The sequence below is a fragment of the Bacillus rossius genome, chromosome 7 (genome assembly GCF_032445375.1).
Source record: "Bacillus rossius redtenbacheri isolate Brsri chromosome 7, Brsri_v3, whole genome shotgun sequence".
In the NCBI taxonomy this organism is placed as follows: Eukaryota; Metazoa; Arthropoda; class Insecta; order Phasmatodea; family Bacillidae; genus Bacillus; species Bacillus rossius.
The window spans coordinates 31,267,803-31,286,973 of record NC_086335.1 but is presented as its reverse complement, the minus strand read 5'-3'; the positions used below and the strand labels follow the sequence as shown (position 1 = coordinate 31,286,973).

The 19,171-nt window shown below is 39.2% G+C and overlaps 1 protein-coding gene across 2 annotated transcripts in view; it reads left to right on the top strand.

Moving 5' to 3' along the window:
* The window catches only part of LOC134533785 (ankyrin-3-like), a 66,475-nt gene that overhangs the window by 27,080 nt on the left and 20,224 nt on the right, over positions 1–19,171 (top strand). The window contains exon 2 of one of the 2 annotated variants that reach the window (XM_063371440.1): positions 1,687–1,819. The exons of the other annotated variant lie outside the window; for it this stretch is intronic. The gene's annotated coding sequence lies outside the window, so the exon portion shown is untranslated. The remainder of the gene's footprint in view (positions 1–1,686; positions 1,820–19,171) is intronic. 2 annotated transcript variants of the gene reach the window in all.

The window sequence follows — 19,171 nt, the reverse complement described above, 5'->3', positions numbered from 1 at the left end:
CTACAAGTCACAAGGCAGGCGCTCTACCCCAGAACCAGAGTGGTAGAGCGGATACTTGCAGTCTTCTTAACACTTACATGATGTTATTCCACGATTTTACTGTGGTTTCGTGTGTCAATAACACGTGCAGTACGTGTAGTAAAATCTAACCTCGGTAACGAACCAATTGATGTATTCTTATGTTCTTCGTTCAACATGAATTGTGTAATTCCATAACAGTGAACTATAATTTGTATAACTAGTCTGGCAATTTTTAGTTGATTTTCTGCAAACAAACTTACAGTCCCGCTGTGCAATAATTATGTAAAGAGCTTGCACTGTCGATGGTAAAGTAATTTTGAAATAAATGTTAGATATTAAAAGAGTGTGTTTAGTTAAAATATGTGTGTGCTTACAAGCATGAAGTTATTGTATTTAATTTTATTTATTTGGTTTTAAAGCCACAGAAAAGTTAACCTTGTTATTTCACTTTTGGCTCTTTTTTTGTTTTTTTGTTTTACCGTGCTTAATATGCGCATCTAATACTGGAAAGCTATTCAAACAACGGTTTGCAAATAGGCATTTTCAAAATCTTAAATTAAGTACTTAATCAATGATAGTGTTGGAGATGTCAAATTAAAAGATACATTTCATACTGACATCGCCGGAATATTAGGTAATTATGGTATTGACCTTAAATCGATCATTTTCTGAGGATGACACTAGTTTTGTGAGATTTGCTTACTTATTGAGAAATTTTCGTTTTATTTGAATACAACTATATTTTATTGGAACTTTCAGTACTCCTGAGTACAGAATTCTTGGTAATAGCCTACATCAGGGTTAATAATTTCGTTACGAAATTAAATTCTCCATACATACTACACTTGATATTTTGAGATTATTACGAAATAATACAGTGGAATCCGTTTATAATGACATCGAAGGGAACTGACAAACTCTTCATAATAAGCGAACGTCATACAAAGCGTTTTGTGAAAAGAAAAAAAAACCTTTTTTAGGTGAATACGTATGTACTTAATAGAGAAACTTAGCATATAAACACGCGTACAAACATGAATCATCCTATATGTACATATTTTTAATTTTTAAATTAAGAAATCTGTAATTTTTGTCTGCTTCTGTTTTTTTTTTTTTAATTTTATTGTAATAACAGTCTCTAATACTATTGTGTATAGAAGACATTGTCATGGTCAAATTACTATCATTTTCAATATTGCTATGAACAAATCGTGATAATAATTCTGCAGCCTTTAATGCCTCTTCTGCGGTAGGTAATGTTGCTTCCTCGACTTCCTCTTCCCTTTCCCCATCACTTACGAGGTGTTCCCTGGCATTAAAATTATGGCAGTATTCAGTTATGGTACTTTTCCGCCTTTTTTTTTTTTTCGAAGAGACCAGGCGGAATACATCCATTATGGTAGTTTTCCAGTATGGTAGTCTTCCGTCGCCCCGCCCGGCTTGCCCTGCCTTTCCCTGCCTTGTAGCTGCCCCCCTGCTTGTATGGTCAGGAAGATTTGCGAGCGCCGATGAAGAGGGGGGGGGGGGGGTTCCTGGTCGTCGGGCGCAGATACGGGCCGGCGACCTCGGGGTCTCGTCGTTCCCGAAGCGCGTGACCGCTGGTGTTGGGGAGGGAGGGGAGGGCGGCTGACGGCGACCTTGGCGAGGAGTGATAATTCCCGACAGGTGGCGTTATCAGCGGCGCCGTCGCCGCTCAGTTCGCCCGCGGCTGCGCTCCTGGACGTACCGCGCAGCACGGCCGCTGCTCCGAGCTCTCGCGAACAACAGCACAGCGAAGAAGACCGACTGCTGCGGCAAGGTGGGCCCCTCGTTCATTCCTCCCTCCCTCGCCGACGCATTACGTCAGCCCCGCGCGCTCTCGAAGGAATTCCCGCATTTCCACTCCGCTGCTCCTCTGCCAGAAGGCCCTGTTCATGGCCTCCGCATTCGATTACGGGCCCTGCGTGGTTCTTTCTTACCTATACTCTTTTTAGAATGTTATTTGACCTGAAAACACAGGGTAAAAATTATGGTTACTATTTTACAAGTCCAAACTAAGCTTTATTTATAAAATGATTTTACTTTAAAATACCCGCAGCGAGTATGTATATGTATTTCACACGCTGAGATAAAAATAAACAGGTCTGGGTCCTGGACCCAAGGGTCCACCCAGCCCCACACTTGTGGGGGCAATGGCCCTGTCACATTGTCAAAACACTTGTCTCTAGCGCATCTGGCAACAGGGCTGGGCGGAATGTGTGGCTCCCAATTCTCTCCATCAAAAAATTTCGACACACAACCTCAAAAATGGTTTGAATCGTGTCTTTCTATCAGAGTTTATTTTTGGTCTGAGCTATCTCAAACTTTCAATTTTAATCTCAAAAGTGCTGAATGGAAATGGTTTTTAACTTGTTATGCTATTTGAGCATTTAAAATTGTTTTTCAACGTTTATAAAATTAATTCACAAAAATATTAGTTACATAATAAAAGTAAATGTTCAGTGATTTTTTATTGCGTCTTTAATCTCTCATTGTGTTCTTCGCCAATCGTTGTTACAGAAACGGGTGTCATTTCCGTTTTCTCTAGGCACGACTTTGATTAGCCTATGGAAACTCAGTCGTCTAACTTGTCAAACAAACATGGCTGCACTAGTTAATTTTTGGTGACGTCATAACATCCAACTTTATTTGACACAACATATTGGAAGATGTTGGGGCGAAAATTTGACAGTGTGACCGGCCCTAAGGTATTTTCTTTAAGAGATAGATAGCAACCGAAATACGCCTTCTTTGTTTGAACAGTTTCAAGGCAATGACAATTTTACTAACGTTTAATATTGAGAATTTGGTTTCGTTTAGGTATAGTGCGTCTCATGCCTATATTGCAGTACAGAGTGAATAAAGACCACTGTTGCCAGATTGATACTACCCGGCTTGCTAACTTTAAAAATCTTATTTTGTATACCAACGTTTATTATGTTATATTATGTTTATTTTATTATTTATTGATATACCTAAGCTCATTAAATAGTGTCTATTAGCAGTATTATTAAATTTGGTATAATTTTGAAAGGAAAAAAATAATAATTCAGTTTTAAACACGAAATATTTCACTGAAGAAACTTTCTGCAGCAGTCTATCTCTTAATACTAACAAGGCATGCCATTAAATTATGTGATATCCTCAAATGTAGCCAAATTTTTTAATTAATGGAAACGGTATAAAAATTTGTTAGCAAAAACATTTGAGATAAAGAAGGCATCATTCCAAATTTTCCTTTACAAAATACAATTTTGCAGGTACATTTTAATAAATTTTCTTGACATTAAAAAGTTGTGTCTAAAACTTTTGTCCTCTATGGCCTATATATCTGGCAACAGAGCACACCGAAACAATGACAGAGGTAGTGGCATAAATTGTGAAATGGGAAGAGATAGTGGATGTCCACTACACTGCACACTGCAAACAAAGGAAGATACAAGAGGTCACACATCATCATTACAGTTGTCATTCCCGAAGAAAAAACAATTATTTACTTAACGTCAGTGACTTCACAGAAAAAAACTATTTGTAGAAGCCAGTAGTAAACTATACCCTTTATCCCAGAGGAAACAACGAGCCACTAGCAACCAAGCCAACGATGACCGTGTAACGTGAAAAGCAAGAAATGGGATGATATTGTGGAATTAATTAGGATTCTCAATAAAGGGCGAACGAATGGGGACTATATCCTCACCCTCCCTCCCCCCCCCCCTACATTTTTCCCAAATCCTAAAAAAATATATGTTTCCCAACCAATAAATCGAAAGAATTTGAACGCAAACAACGGGTAAAGTGGTTCTATCCCCCATCGCCAAAATGAAATTTTGCGTGCGCTCCTGTTCCTAGTGTATCTTTATATAACACCGCAGTAAATGCTTTTTTTCATACGTGCGTAAACACTGTGTTTACATTTTTAACATAAGTGGAAGTGAAAAATATTAATAAGCCAAAAATATAATAACGAAAAATTTCAAGAGATCAATTAAATATTTAAGGGGTCCTACCCAGGCACACATGCGGTGTGCATAGCTTCAAAAGAAACCACGCATTTTAAAAACTGCTCAAGATATCTGAGTTGAGTCTGTTTACGAAAAGCATTTAGAATTCTCTGAGGACGGGTGAGTAGTTCTGTTTCCCTCTTCGTTTTCAAACTGTATTTCTAGGAGAGAGAAAAAGGCTAAAACCTGTGTTTCCAGAATAATTTTTAGACAAGAAACGCCCCGTAAAGATTCTTGAAAGCACCCAAAGGGCTTTGCGTTATACACTTTTATCTTCATTTATCCACCATATAATGTTATGGTTACCGCTCAAATCACATAGTTGTATTATGCACGACGAGAAGACTGCGCGCCAGTTCAGAGACTTGCGCTTAGAGGCGATACCGCGCTGGAAGCACCAGCGAGCGTCACACTTATCATCTCGCCTTACTGACAGAGATGGACCCCTGACTAGGCGCTTAAATGTAAATTATTTATCTTTGTTGTTATTTAAGTGAAAGAATTAGTTGGTAAATATTTTTTTTTACTTATGTATATCTTGGCGACATTTATGCGACGCAACTGAATAGACGTAATATGACCACTAAAAAAGGCTGTGCGGTTGAGAAATGCTAACATCAAAAATTAAGTTTTAGATTTAAAGGAAACATTGAAAATTACATAGAAATAATAACTTAAATAAGAAAATAATTTTCCAAACATCCTTAGATCAGAATTTATGGAATTGTGGTTTATTGAGTACATATAATGACAAAATATTATACTCTTGAATAATTTTTTATAAGTTTGATTTATCTTGGTAAGAATGAAAAAAGCATGGCTGCCATGTGCATCTGTGTAGACGTGTGCATGTGTTTTTTTTTTTAATTTAAACTGAGGTTATGGTTCTCAACAGTCACACTTTGCGGCTATGCAGTTTTTATTTTTATTTTTTTAAAACAACACGAAAAGCATTTTCACATATGTAGTGTTTTGGTTTTCCGTATTGCAAAATAGATGGTCTTAAAACATTTATGGTGAATATTCCCAGCAACGAACAACCACAAAAAAAAATTATCAAGCGTTTCAACATTTACTTTCGAAACGTTAACGACTTTTAAGTTGTTGGGTTGCCTATGAATACCGCACAGTCCGCAGATTATTACCAAAGAAAACAAGAGCGTGAACTGGGTTGCGACTCTTGTTAACTTCCTTGCTTCGTGGTTTTCGCAGCGGTAGCGCGTGTGGACTTGCGCTCCAGGCAGTCCTCTCACGTCTGCACGTCGGGGTCCGTTATCCCTGCCTCGCCCCAGTCCACTCGCGTCAATACTCGCATACCTGGCGGGCTGCCGACCTTCAGCCGAACGGCACCAGCCACGGTCACCGACAGAAGCAAAAAGCCCGGGTCAAATAACGCGTACATTATGTACCACTGCTTATGATTATATGTCCTAGTGTGTGGGTTTGAAGACATGACTACTCTCAATTTGCATGGTCAGTGACCAAAAATTAGGAAAATACACGAGTTATTACCAGATGGTAAATAAGTTGCATTATTAATGAAAATAAATCTGACTTTCAGGGCAGCCGTTGCCCGACCCTGCCCCTCCCAAACTATGTCCTTGCAAAGAGTTAATGAGCTTTATCGCCGAGCAGATTGGCGCAGTCGGTGATTGGCAGGCCAAACAGTGGTGTAGTTGGTGATCGGCAGGCCTTGCAGAGTGACGCAGTCGATGATCGAAAGGCCAAAAATTGATGCTGTCGATGATCGGTAGGTCGAACAGAGTGACGCAGTCGATGATCGGAAGGCGAAAATTGATGCTGTCGATGATCGGTAGGTCGAGCAGGGTGACGCAGTCGGTGATCGAAAGGCCAAAAATTGATGCTGTCGTTGATCGGTAGGTCGAGCAGAGTGACGCAATCGGTGATCGGAAGACCAAAAATTGATGCTGTCGTTGATCGGTAGGTCGAGCAGAGTGACGCAATCGGTGATCGGAAGACCAAAAATTGATGCTGTCGTTGATCGGTAGGTCGAGCAGAGTGACGCAATCGGTGATCGGAAGACCAAAAATTGATGCTGTCGTTGATCGGTAGGTCGAGCAGAGTGACGCAATCGGTGATCGGCAGGACCCGGGTAGACTCCCACTCCATCTGTCGTTTGTCACGTGTCATTTAATTATGTACAGCATGACGAATTATATTAATGCTGGTTGGATGTCTCGTGTGTAGAGGTGACCGATTCACCATTTTTTCTAAGTTTAAAAGTAGCTACAAATAGTTCAAGTATTTTTTATTTTTTTTGTACTTCCTGATTTAAGGATAACCCGAAATAAAGAATAATAATCTCAATGTACTACTTTTGTAGCAATTTTTACGAAACCGCTTAGAGGATTTTAATGTTTTTTTTATTTCCTTGTTTATATTCTACTCCAAAATGTAATGATTATTGTTAAGAACTTAGTTTCATGTATCGCCAACAACCAGAGTTCATGCTTTCTCAGAAACTGCCTACATTGTGCTCGTTCCATTTTTTTTTTTTATTCCTGTGTGTTCTGTAGAATCAGTTTTTTTTTCGATGCTAACTATTGTTAAGCATGTGGGTAATAGTTTCCAATGTGGTGTTTGTTTATTTTATTATTATATATTTCGGCAAATGAATGTAGTGGTTGCCAATTTGGTGTCCAGCTCAAAACTATAAAAAAAAAGGAGTCGGCATTTTTCATAATTTAAGCTTTTTCATAGGAGAGCAGAACGTATGGTATCATACGATAATAAACAATAAAAGAAAGAAAAAAAATACATTTATTTAAATAAATTTAACACCAAAATTAGAGGATTAGTTACAAAATGTATATCACTAGTTACATCTCCTACTCTTTATTTATTTTTATCTTTTAATTGTTACGCCCTTGGTATTAACCCAGGAACATCATCAGTGTTCACAATGAATCTAAAGTTGTAGTCAATGGTGATTCAATACAGGATGGCGCGAATAATGTAGGTTGCCCTCCGTCCTCAGTCGCGGACGCAGACAGATACGGAACTGGGTCCGCTCCGCTTCACAATGCTGGTTCACCTTGGGCGACGTGTCGAGATAAGCTCGCTTGATGTCGCCGCCGAGTGACACTTGACGTGGCCCACACAAGCCACAAGCAAGCCACAAGCAAGCCACAAGCAAGCCACGTGTACGCCAACCGAGCCGCCACAGTTCAGGGTGTCTGCAGGTCGCCAGCAAGTCCCGAAAGTCACGAAAAGGTCACGAAACTCAAGGACTGGTCACGGAATTCGCGAACAACTCCAGAAATAAACAGCAAAAGTACTGGAAGTTAATGAAACTTCTAATATCAAGCAGCCTTTGTGGTAATTTGCACTGTTGCCTCAATTCAGTCGCGAAAAACTCCAGGAATAAACATCAAAAGTACTGGAAGTTAACGAAACTTATGAAGTCAAGCAGACTTTTTGGTCATTTGCACTGATGCCTCACTTCATTTTACAGTCACATATTAAATATAAATATTTGGAGACTGTTCAGTTCATTCGTGTGTTAGTTTTCTGATATGAAATTAGGGACGTTCCTGCAAATAGTATTTCCTAATATGTTTAATTATGCATATAAAGGGGAGACTGAATTTGACCGATAAATTTCAGCTACAGCTTCATCACTACAAAATAAGTTGAAAACCTCTATATGAATTAGGGTCTAACGCGCTTCCCAACTCTTTGAAGTTGGGGATGAACATTTCCCAATAAAATAATACGTTTTTATCTGTTTGAATTTTTTTTATTTCTGTCGAAAAATATTATTCTATTAAAAATTAAAAAAATAATAATGTTTATTCTGATAATAAATAAAAACCAGTGTAGATAAATACTTGATGGAATTTTCGTAAATGTTTATTTCATTCAGAATCTTACCTGATTACGTAATTTAACTATTCAAACAAATTTAATTTGTACAATTAATAGTTTTATTTTGCGGGAAATATTAAAATAATACTTTAAAAAAAACAAATGGTCATCGAACCCGAACCCATAGATATCAGCCCATGCATTTTACCACTACTCCACGCCACTGGCCAAATATTGGTTAAATACAGTCTTTGTTCGATTAAAACTTTAACTGATAATTGCGGAAAACTTACAAGTAATTGCTAGATATTCAAACTCTATTAGGCTTCCAAATAAATTTAAAACCCTAAACTTTACCCGACGTTTAAAACGAAACTTTTTTTAAAAAAATATGCCTACTTTTATATGAAAAGCCCATTTAATCAAATGATAATGATGGGCTCAACTACTACTAGCGCCGTTAGTTCGCAGGCCACCGCGAGCTACACTAAGCCGACGAGACACGCCAAGGCAAAGGAATGGAAGTTGCCAGACCTAGCTGTGTGACCGTGGGAAGCCTTCTTTTCACAGACGAGAGAGCCAAAACCCGTAGTTCCCCGATATTCATGTTTTTTTACGTATCTTTAATGTAGCTATCCTAACCAAATCAACCGTCCACAATGTTTTAAATTATTTATAATTTAGCTAACTTAACCTAATTGACCATTAGTATCATTTTATCAACACCGCCATATTTATTTACAATGAACAAAAAAAAAACGAAGATGCACTATCGGGGTTTGGCTCTCTCGTTTGTGAAAAGAAGGCTTCCCTAGCTGTGTGACCGTGGTCGGACAGGGAATTCCCTCCGGAGCCCGGGTCAAGTGGCGACCTCGCTCTATGCAGTCTGGTTGTAGTGACGCGAGTTGACGCTTCGCCTCTGCTCCGAGGCAGGCAACACGGTGATAATCAACGCAGAGTCATCGCGCAAAGTGTGTCTGGGGCATCGAGTTGCCACGTGGGAGGCTGTGAGGAGCGAGCGACCAGATATGAGGGATATATACAGTAGCAAGTAGCATAAGGTCCGATTCCAGACGAGGGGAGTGAAGACAAAAGTTGAGGGGGGATTTCAATGTACTACACGTACCAACATGGCGGCTTTTATCAGCTTTACCTGTATTGGACGTTAAATTGAAGAAAAATGTCAACGCATGTCATTTATTACTTTTTTATCATCAAGATTCGTTTTGGACTAATATATATATATATATATATATATATATATATATATAATTTATTTATTTATTTATTAACCGATAATATATTGATCTAATTTTCTTCCGAACAGCTTAACTACAGCCGTTAGTAAAATCAGTCCAGAACAGCTGATACAAATACAAACAGTCGTCCGCCATATTGGTTTATGAAAATCAGAAAATAAAGGGGGGAAAAAGCGGCTTCACAACTGACCAGCAATGATGCATCTGTATCCTTTACTAATCTCCGCGAGCGACGCGACTGAAGACGTGCGCAGCACTATCTGGTGCCGGGTTGCGGAACTAGGTACTCGAGAGCATGCGCAGAACCTTGGTCCAAGTTGGCTCGCGACCTTGCAGCAGGTCACGGACACTTCGTGTCTTACCGACCGAACTTAACGGTTGTTTGCTTACGGTAGAGGGCTGTGTTCGGGACGGCAGTATTCTGTTATGTAGGTTGAACTGATATCCGATGTTGTCTCTCTTTCGGGTTTACCACTACAGTCTGAAATTTTTTGAATGCTTGATAAGAGATTTTGCATCCCCAAGAAGGCGATTAAAGACAAAACTACGTGACTTAGTATGACGTGAGTTGGAACAAGCGTCGTTGACAAGAGGCGAATCATGAAGAGAAGAGGGGAGCTACAGGGGCATATATTAACCCCCCCCCCCCCCCCCCCCGCTGTTAAAAGTAACATATGCAGTGGATAAAGACTTCTGAAGCTAAATTTAGACTGTTTTTTTTATATTAAACACTTATCAAAGACAGGTGTTTAACTATAAATAACTTAGACTGGTTCTAATATCTATACTTGGCTTTTAGTATTTAGATATTAAGCCTCATTCCCACCACTTTATTCGGGACGGGGTAGGTTTGACTTCCAGTGCCCCTTCCACAACTGAGGCAGACTACGGGTTTTTTTTTTGTTTAAATTTGCTTAGGTGTTAAAATAAATTAATATACTGTATGAAGTCGTTTACAAAATGTTAAGATTTTCTGGATTGCACAGCACGTAATATATTGGTTATCCGTTACAGAATAAACTGATTTGCTCTTTATGGGTGCTGTTATCCAAAAATGTGTATTTCAAAGTTTTCGTAAATGTCGTGTGACCTAAAGTAAGCTTTCACTATGAAAACTGAAAGGACTCTGCCCTGTTGTACACTGCAATTAAAGCCTCTTTGTTAAATATCGTTCTCTAGAGTTATTTCTTAGGGCCGGTGTCACACTACGGCCAAACCGGAGTGGTTGCTGCTTACTCAGTGTAAACGTATCAGATTTTGGTAAGGTAACTTAGTGCATTCTTGAGAGACCTGCATTGTCCACTCTTAAGAAAGGCGGTCGAAAGAATATCCTGCCCAAAATCGCTGCAGAAGTGTTAGCCGCAGCGTCAGAAACGCATAGCGTGACACCGGTCTAAATGCTGTCACTATCTAGGCACAACGTTGAAGATTCCCGAAGCGAAACTGATTAAGTTGACCTTGCAAGTCAATTTCGTTCCCTATTAACTATCTTTCTAAAATTTTAAACAGTCATCCGATGAATTTTTGGTACCATCTAAAAAAAAATATTTGATAAACGGTGATAGTAACACCAAACCAACAGAACTTCATGGTAAAGGTACTCATTACAACATTATTTTTTGTTCGGTTGCAATATAACTTTAAATCACAAATTTAAAGTTATCATTAATGAACATCTTATAACAGACAACAATGAAATACATATATATAATTTATACCACGGGGGTAAGAATTTAGGGATTCGGTATGTGCAATCTTTGTCACGTTAATAATTGAACTAAAAATTCAGAACAACCCTCCTAACCGCCTTCCTTCTTCCCCCGCCTTCTCACCCTTGCTAATGAGTTCTTAAATTTTTATTTAACAATACTCACATCATAATGGCTTTTTTACGATTCTTTCTATCCAGTTATTTTTGAGCTTTTAAAAATTCGTTTATCATTAGCCTCTGTAGAGCTACGTATTGTTTTGTTCACCAGAATGACACACTTTGGATCAGACACCCACTCCGTAGAATAAAAACCTTGTATTCTGCAGTTGTAATAACTTGCGTTTGTCGCAGTTGCTTAACAGTTCCATTTGTCTTTAGGCCTATAGGCACTGTTGTCGTTACAATCTCCTGCCGTTGACGTTGGAGCTGTATAGTTATAGTTCGTACAGTATGGCGTTCTCTGTTTCTAGTATATATAAAGGACAATCCTCTCAGAAACACTTCCAGCAATATTTAGACTGTTCCTGAAACAGTTGAAAGCGTAATATATTGCGGAAAAATTCGTTTTTAACACCCAATTTAGGGTTTTGCTACCCTCAAAATAGGGGTGGCTTTAGGGCTATCGCCCTCTCCAGCCCTTCTATTACTAACGCACTACGTTCTTTATATGATTCGTGCAATGTAAATTATTATTTAATACAATTTCTTGGACATACTACGTGGCAGAATTGCACTGTTTGTTATGGAAAAAATTTAAGAACATTAATTAAGAAATAAAAATGAAAACACGAACCCACAGAGAACAAGCTTAAATCATCTATGTCAAACAGATAAACCCAGCGATGTACTTAAACAGATATTATGGACAACAAAACGACGACAACGCAGACCAACACAGTGGGCTAACAACGAAGAGACAGTTTAAACAATAACAGCAAACGCAGGCAGACAACAAAATCTGGACAACGCAGCATTGTGTTGTGTTGTAATATCTGTTTATCTTCATCGATGCGTTCATATGTTTGCTGCGTTGTCCAGATTTTGTTGTCTGCCTTCATTTGATATTATTATTTTAAAATTCGCGTCGTTCTTAGCCCACTAATGTGTTCATCTGTGCTGTTATTATTCTTTTCGTCACTAAATATTTTCTCGGAATTCTTATTCTGTTTGATATTTAAGTGAGAATGTGTTCATCTGTGCTGTCGTCGTTGTGTTGTCCCTAAATATATGTTTAGGTACATAGCTGATAAAGGCTTGTTCTCTGTTGGTTCATGTTTTCATTTTTATTTATTAATTTGCGTTGAATTTTCATGACAAACAGTGCAAAATTGCAATGGCTTATGTCCAATAAATTGTATTAAATTACAATGTTTGTTATTAAATTGATCTTTATTTTTATTATGTATTATTTATATTTTTGAATTGCGTATTATTTAGCAAAACAATCGTTGAAATTTGAGGCGCTAGTTGACTTTAAAAAAAAATTGATAAAAATTGTTTACTTTTCTTTTTTAATTTTCCTATTTTTCTCTGGGTGTTAAGGTTACCCCACCCCCCACAAAAAAAAATAAAATAAAATCAGACCCCTTCATGAGTAAATGGCCCAGGGCCCAGCAATATTGTTCCGTTCCTCATTTGACTTGGTGAATGTCACGTGACTGATGTTGTGGAGGAGGGGAGGGCAACACTTCACTTCAGCTCGTTAATGAACGCGTCGAGGGAGCTCGGCGTCACCGCGTCAACACGCGCGCGCGGCGGGAGCCAGATCTGGTAAACAACTTGGGTCGTAAAACCTGCGGAGGTCGCCTCTCGCAACCACGTCGAGGGTTCTCGTCGACCTCCCCCAAGCGTCACTGACATTAACTTACCAGCACCGAGTTTAGACACTATCGTAGTATATGCGCACCCTGGCAGTATTGTCAAGTTTCGTACGTATTGTGCATATCGGTACATTGGAACGATTTTCAATACGATGTGTTGGTATGAAGAAGTTGATGTATCGCCCAGCTATCCTAGATTTGAGTTTGGATTTTTTTTTTCTCGAAACAATTTATAGTCTAATTACATTGTCACAAACAAAACGGTCAGGCCACATGGATGAAAAATTCTCTGTAGTGATAATTTTTGTATTATGATGTGTTGGATGTTTTTGTGAGTGATTTCTGACATTTTGTCAACAAATTATTTTTCTCTGCTGGAGCCGCCATCTTGATAAAAACCTCAATTATTGCGTGGTTTTTCTTATTTTTGCCCATTATCTGCCAAAATACGCATCTGACAAAACAATTTGTACTTGACGTTTTGAGTTTTAACTTATTTTGCTATATTTTGAGACCAAATTGTGTTCTCTGACTTGAATAGTTTCGGGAATACAGCTCTCCGAATTTCAGCAAAATTTTTCAAAATAATATAGGATTTTTTAACCAGTGTTTTTCCCGGTAGCATCTAACGACCAAACTTTCGGTACATTCGAAGGATACTTTTTAAACTAAAATAGATTTTCAACAAGTTTTTAAACTTTTGGAAACACTGATCACCAGATATTTTGCAGCAAAAATTGTCATAGGTACAGAAAAGACTTGACTTAATCGAGTTTTGCTTAGGAAATTCTATATGGTGATTCTCACAGTATAAACGTGTTTTATAACTTAAACTTCAACTTAAATTTTACATTCTAACTAACTTCCAAAAAAGTACTTGAAAGAATTCATAGTGATAAAAAAATCTAATTTGCAGAGGAAAAAAACAGTTTGCAGTGTCCTATGAAATAATTAGGTATTTACTCTATGTATTTGTAATAGCAGGTACGTTCCAGGGAAAGTGAATCATATTATTGGAGAAGTGGGGTTAAAAAACTTAGTCACGGCTTCGCATCTCATTAACTCCGCTTTCCGTTGTTTTCCCTCTTCCCAATGCCATTTTTGTGATCGTTCCTTCCCTTCAGTCGACTGCCGAGGTTGCACGAGTTCAATCGAGATTCGAGTACTTTCATTCGTGATCTGATGTCCGTTTTCACAATAATTTTGCTGTCGTAACTATGTTATTTAGTATCTGGTACATTAAATGCCACTGCCAAGCTGTGGGTCCATCACTTTCGTATGTTTACCTTAATTAATATGTTCGTAGAGGCAGAAAGGCTGGGAAACTGGCAACTTCATCCTTTTTGTGTCCAACAAATGTTACCATACGTTCATGCTGCAGGGCACTTCTTTTATGCAAAATGAGCTCTATTGTATCTGCAAGATATGTTAGGTTTATAAAGGAGGATTGGCCCAATCGAATACAATATTTTCACATCCTTTCGTCTATTTACTGTCAGGCTTTCAAATAATTTTGGTCTGGCATATGGCCATATCAAACCATAGAACAACAGATCGTTATGCGCGTGATGAAAACACCTCGTGAAGCGGTGAAAGGTTGGGGTATTACAGAGGGTAGACACTGGAAATGGTGTGCCTTCAAAATATTTGCTACGAAGTTGAGAAATACTATAGCATCTCATCAACAGGCTCTGAACAACACATAGACATCAGGCTGTCTACGAGGGACGTTCCGAAAGTAAAGTTGCGTCAATTTTTTGAAAGAGCAGATGGTAGACCAGGTAAAACAAACAATTGCCATAAGAATCCACGCCCGTTACTGATTCAACGACAAAAGTAGCGACAGTGGAGGAAGCAGAGCGCCGAAGAAGAAAGCGTAGCAGCAGACCGGTGTGCCCGAGGTTATTCGAGTACAAATGACGATGGCAGTCAGTTGTGTACCGACAACGTGGTCGCCAATGGAAGTGCGTGCTGTTTTCCCTGCATTGAAAACCGCACTCTCGTGACGTCCTTCCCAAAACAATGCTTAAGGTGGAGCAGGCTGTGCGACAATTCCTTGCATCGTGTTATACCAGAGTGGTTTCTTCAAACTTATTGCACGCTACAACAATGTCTCAATGTCGGTGGCGACTATGTAGAAAAATAGTGCAAGGTGTGTAGTTCATGATGCCATGGTGTATGTTTTTTGGCAATAAAGTTTCCACTTGAAAAAAATATTAAACTTACTTTAAGAACGTCCCGCGACACAAAAAAAAATGCTGCAAAGCTCTATGAGTGGTTTTGTCAAAACTGCCCATTCCCTTAAAATTATTCAATAATGTCCATATCATCAGCAATTATTGTTGGTAGGTGAGGCAGTGAACTGCCATCTAACTTACTTTGAAGAAGATGGAATAGGGGCAATAGCTGACAATAGATAAATTTCAAGATGTAAAATTTAAATGCAATAAGAAGGTTATCACCTTGTCACATTCCAGTACCCCCATGAATATTGGGAGCAATAAGATAAGTGTGAATCTTCCAAGCCCATTAATAGCCTGTGCATCGCCAAAAAATCTGATGAGAATTTGAAGGAACTTTTAAGGTTAGAGTTACCTCTGTATCCCATGTCTCTGCTTTCAGAAAAGGTTATGTGGGAGGGGATCAATTCGTCATTTTATGAAGCATTCAAACCACTCACAAATTAAAACATCATTGATGGAATTAAATATTTTGTGATTGATGGTGTTCATTTACTGCATAAAGTAGTATGACATCAACAAAATTATTTTGCATTCATTGCAGACATGTACTTGAAAATTTGTAAACCCATTATGACTCAAAGGGCTCAGTTATCTTCGATGGTTATCCTTCAAACGCTGATCAAACAAGTACTAAGAAAGGTGAAAAAAAACACCAACGGGCTACCGTTCATCTCCTGGCATCATCTTTGATAAAACTACTGTTTAACAAAATTAAGAAGAAACTTTTCTCGTCGATGATAACCATTGATGATAACAACAAGAGGCACTTCATAGGATTTCTGAAATAAGTGGTGGGAATTGGTAAAATCTGGAATACAAGTGAAACAGGCAATTTGAAGATGCAGATGTCCTAATTGTCGACACTGATTTTTCTTTGGCATCTCAATACTTCACTGTCTTTATAGTTGGGGAGGACATAGACCTCTTTATTTTCCTCAATACATTACCATTCCCTCACATAAAGAATAAATAACTCCAAAAGTACAGTAGAGGCAGAGTTGCAGACATCTTCAACTCAAGCTAAAAAAAAATAATTTAAATAGCCAGTAGAGATTGTCTTATAAGATGGAAAGTTTCAACCGTGGCATCTGTTAACTTCTCCTTACGGTAGGCAGACAGAAATTAAAAACTGGATATTCTGACAGGTAATTGTGCAAACAAATATGCGAGGGGAATTTTTCTTAGTTTCTTGATTAAAATGACGATTATAATAAGTCTACGAGTACAGCAGTTACGCGTAAATATTTAATGAGAGAACCGTCTTCAATCTGCAGTTAGCATCCAAGCTAAGTGCACGGGTACAGGGAAAGATGTCACGAAGCTGACAGCCTCTGGGTATTTATTCGGGTGGTGTCTAGGGTCGTGTGTTCGATCCCAGCAACTCCGGCGCGGTTGAAATCTTCGAGATGCGTGTCTGCGTCAGGTGCCTCGTAGCGCACTGTTCTCTCGTGTTCAAATACGCCGTACTGGTAGAGACCATGGAGTTGACCCGGGGGAGATGCGTGGGGGCTCGGGAACCTCCTCCCTGAAATTAAGAATCCCCTTTTCTTTGAGGGGGGGGGGGGAACCTTACCCGCTTACGCTTGCAAAATTGAGACTATGCAAAGGGTTTGATAAACATAATAATGTCAAAATTGTATTTTATGGAAAACTTTCTGTACATTTTATTTTATTTTGCTTATTTCATGCAGCTGGCCTTCAGCGTAGAAATGTTGCAACAACAGGAGTTATCGCAACCAAGCCATCTTCATCTTTTATTCTGCTTCCAATTGTATTATTATCAAATTTTATAAATACACGTTCAGGTAATTTCGCCTTCTTCGATTTGTTCTCTCCGCAGAGCAGGCCACTTTAATTTATTGACAATCCCCATTGACAAAGCCCGTCTGAGACCAACATATTTCGCTTTAGCATGACCTGGAATTATTTCGCTAACTTTAGCGTTGATAATAAACCTCCACAGTTATAGACATATTTTGGAACGACACTATTTGGTGGCGTCTTTCCATAAGTGGCTATTTCACGAGACTCATCTACAGCGTTCATGATATAAACTCTACGTGTTTTCGCATTTTCTGCTTTAATGGCATCGTTGCAAGCATCCACTTGTTTCACAGTGGGATGGATTCGAACTGTAACTCCGTCAGCAAACTCTCCTGTTAAAGAATTCCTGCGACGTTCACATAGCAATTGCATCTGATTGGTAGTTAATTCACCAACTCGCTAATTATTTAACAGAACCATGAATTCACTATCGTTTCGTTGGCACGTATTTCGCAGCTCGCAAAATGAAAACTGATGCCACAAAATAATTTCTGCTGCAAACATAATGGTTGGAAAAAACCACCATTCCTGTAGACGTGAATGGATAATTCTCAAATTCTCGTAGGAGATAATTGAAATTTCGTCTATGACTAGCCAATTTATATGACGCTACTTCTGTTGTTTATTACAGCTCAAGTTGCACGTGTTAAATAATTAGCAATTTCTTCCATGCAGTTACTCGCTGGAATGGGTTACCAGTTTTTAACAGAGTATTGAAGCTTGCGTTGACATACGAGTTTAATTTTATTTCGTATTGGAATAACTTATTTAATTACAAATTTTGCTTATGAACTACATTTGTCATATTATTGGAGATTTAGCGGAATAAATTCTTTGGGGTTTTCTTACTCTAGAGCAAGCTACATATAACTGACTGTGCGAAAAGCATGATTATTTTAAATTAATATCATAATTTCCTCATTTATGCCTTATTTATAATTATACTTTAGTGATCCTTCTGGAATATACCAGAACATTCCCTAAAATCCTGGAACATTCTAAAACGTTCTCGAAATTCTATAATCGTAATAATTTATGTCATGCCATACCAACTATCTGGCTAATAGAAATCACAGCATAAAAGGAGAGAAAGAAACCCAAGATGGTGGGATCTTATCCCTCTTAAGCCTCTGAGCATAACAGTGTGACGTAACCCCTCTTCCCCCCCCCCTTTTTTTTCTGTCTCAACCTCATTTTACGATTGTTTCGTCACGGGCGACCACGGAGCGGCAGCCTGCTCATGTTGACTCGAGTGCAGGTCGTTCATCACCGCTGAAATGCCTGATCCTCGTGGGACCGTCTTCTCCGGGGCCGGGATTGGTCGCGCGGGAGATTGACGTCATTGCCTTCCCTTCCCTCCTCCTCCTCCTCCTCATACCATTTCCTCGTGACATCGCGCGGGCGACACGGGAGGAATGTCGCCGCTGCCTGTGGCGGCGGCTCGTAAATCCATCATGTGAGCCCGCCTGTGTGATTTCCTCTTCGCCGTGTCGTGGACTCGCCCTCCTCCTAGTACCGCAACTTCCCGCGGCGCTACGGTCTCAGCAGTAAAGCCAGGAGGAGTACGTGTTCCTCTCCGGGGGACCGTTGCGATATCGCCTCACCATGAACCCATAAACCACTGATATCCGCGGGTGACGTTCGCCACAAGCTACGACCGGAGGCTGTTGCGCTCAAGAAGAAAGGAGTAAAGAAATCTACAGATTACAAGGATTCTTTGCGGTAGCATAAGCTATAGAAACAGAAATACGCCATATTGGAATCCACTGTTAATAAATCATGAGAAATGTTCAACTTTAAATGCGGAATTTTATTAGCCGTAGCCTCAGTCCATCCGTCCGTCCCTCTTTCGTCCGTCAACGCCTCGCAGTCAGTCAGAATATTTTCCCAAACAAGTGCAGCCAACAATCCATATTTTTCTCTCGGAGATTTATTTAAATGTTGTTTGCTATTTATGTAGCTTTTATATACGTATTCTATTAGCATTTCCTCGGAAAAATTCAGAACATTTGTTTTAATAACCGCATATGTTATTACGCAAAACATCTGAACGATCTATACAAACACCACATGCCTGTGGTCTGCTAACAAATGACTGCCGCGGCCAAAACCATACATATAATCCGTCCGTACCAAGCTTTTGACGGACGGATGGACGGACGGAATTTTTCGGGCCATCTGATTGGCTGAAGGTCACGTGATCGTTGGATGGATTACGGACGGACGGTGGCTACGGGCTGTTGTAATTCCGCCTTTATTGTTGGAATTTGGCCTTCGTCAGCCAAGAGAGCACGGTTGAATACATTTACTGAGGCTGCTAAAGAATGACTATTAATAATAATTTGTCATTATTCTTAAATATGAGTTCTTTACTGAACTGGGTGGTTGGGGGAGGGAGGATATTGTTGTTGCAGCCACGCATTGTCAACTTATCATTCCGTTAGAT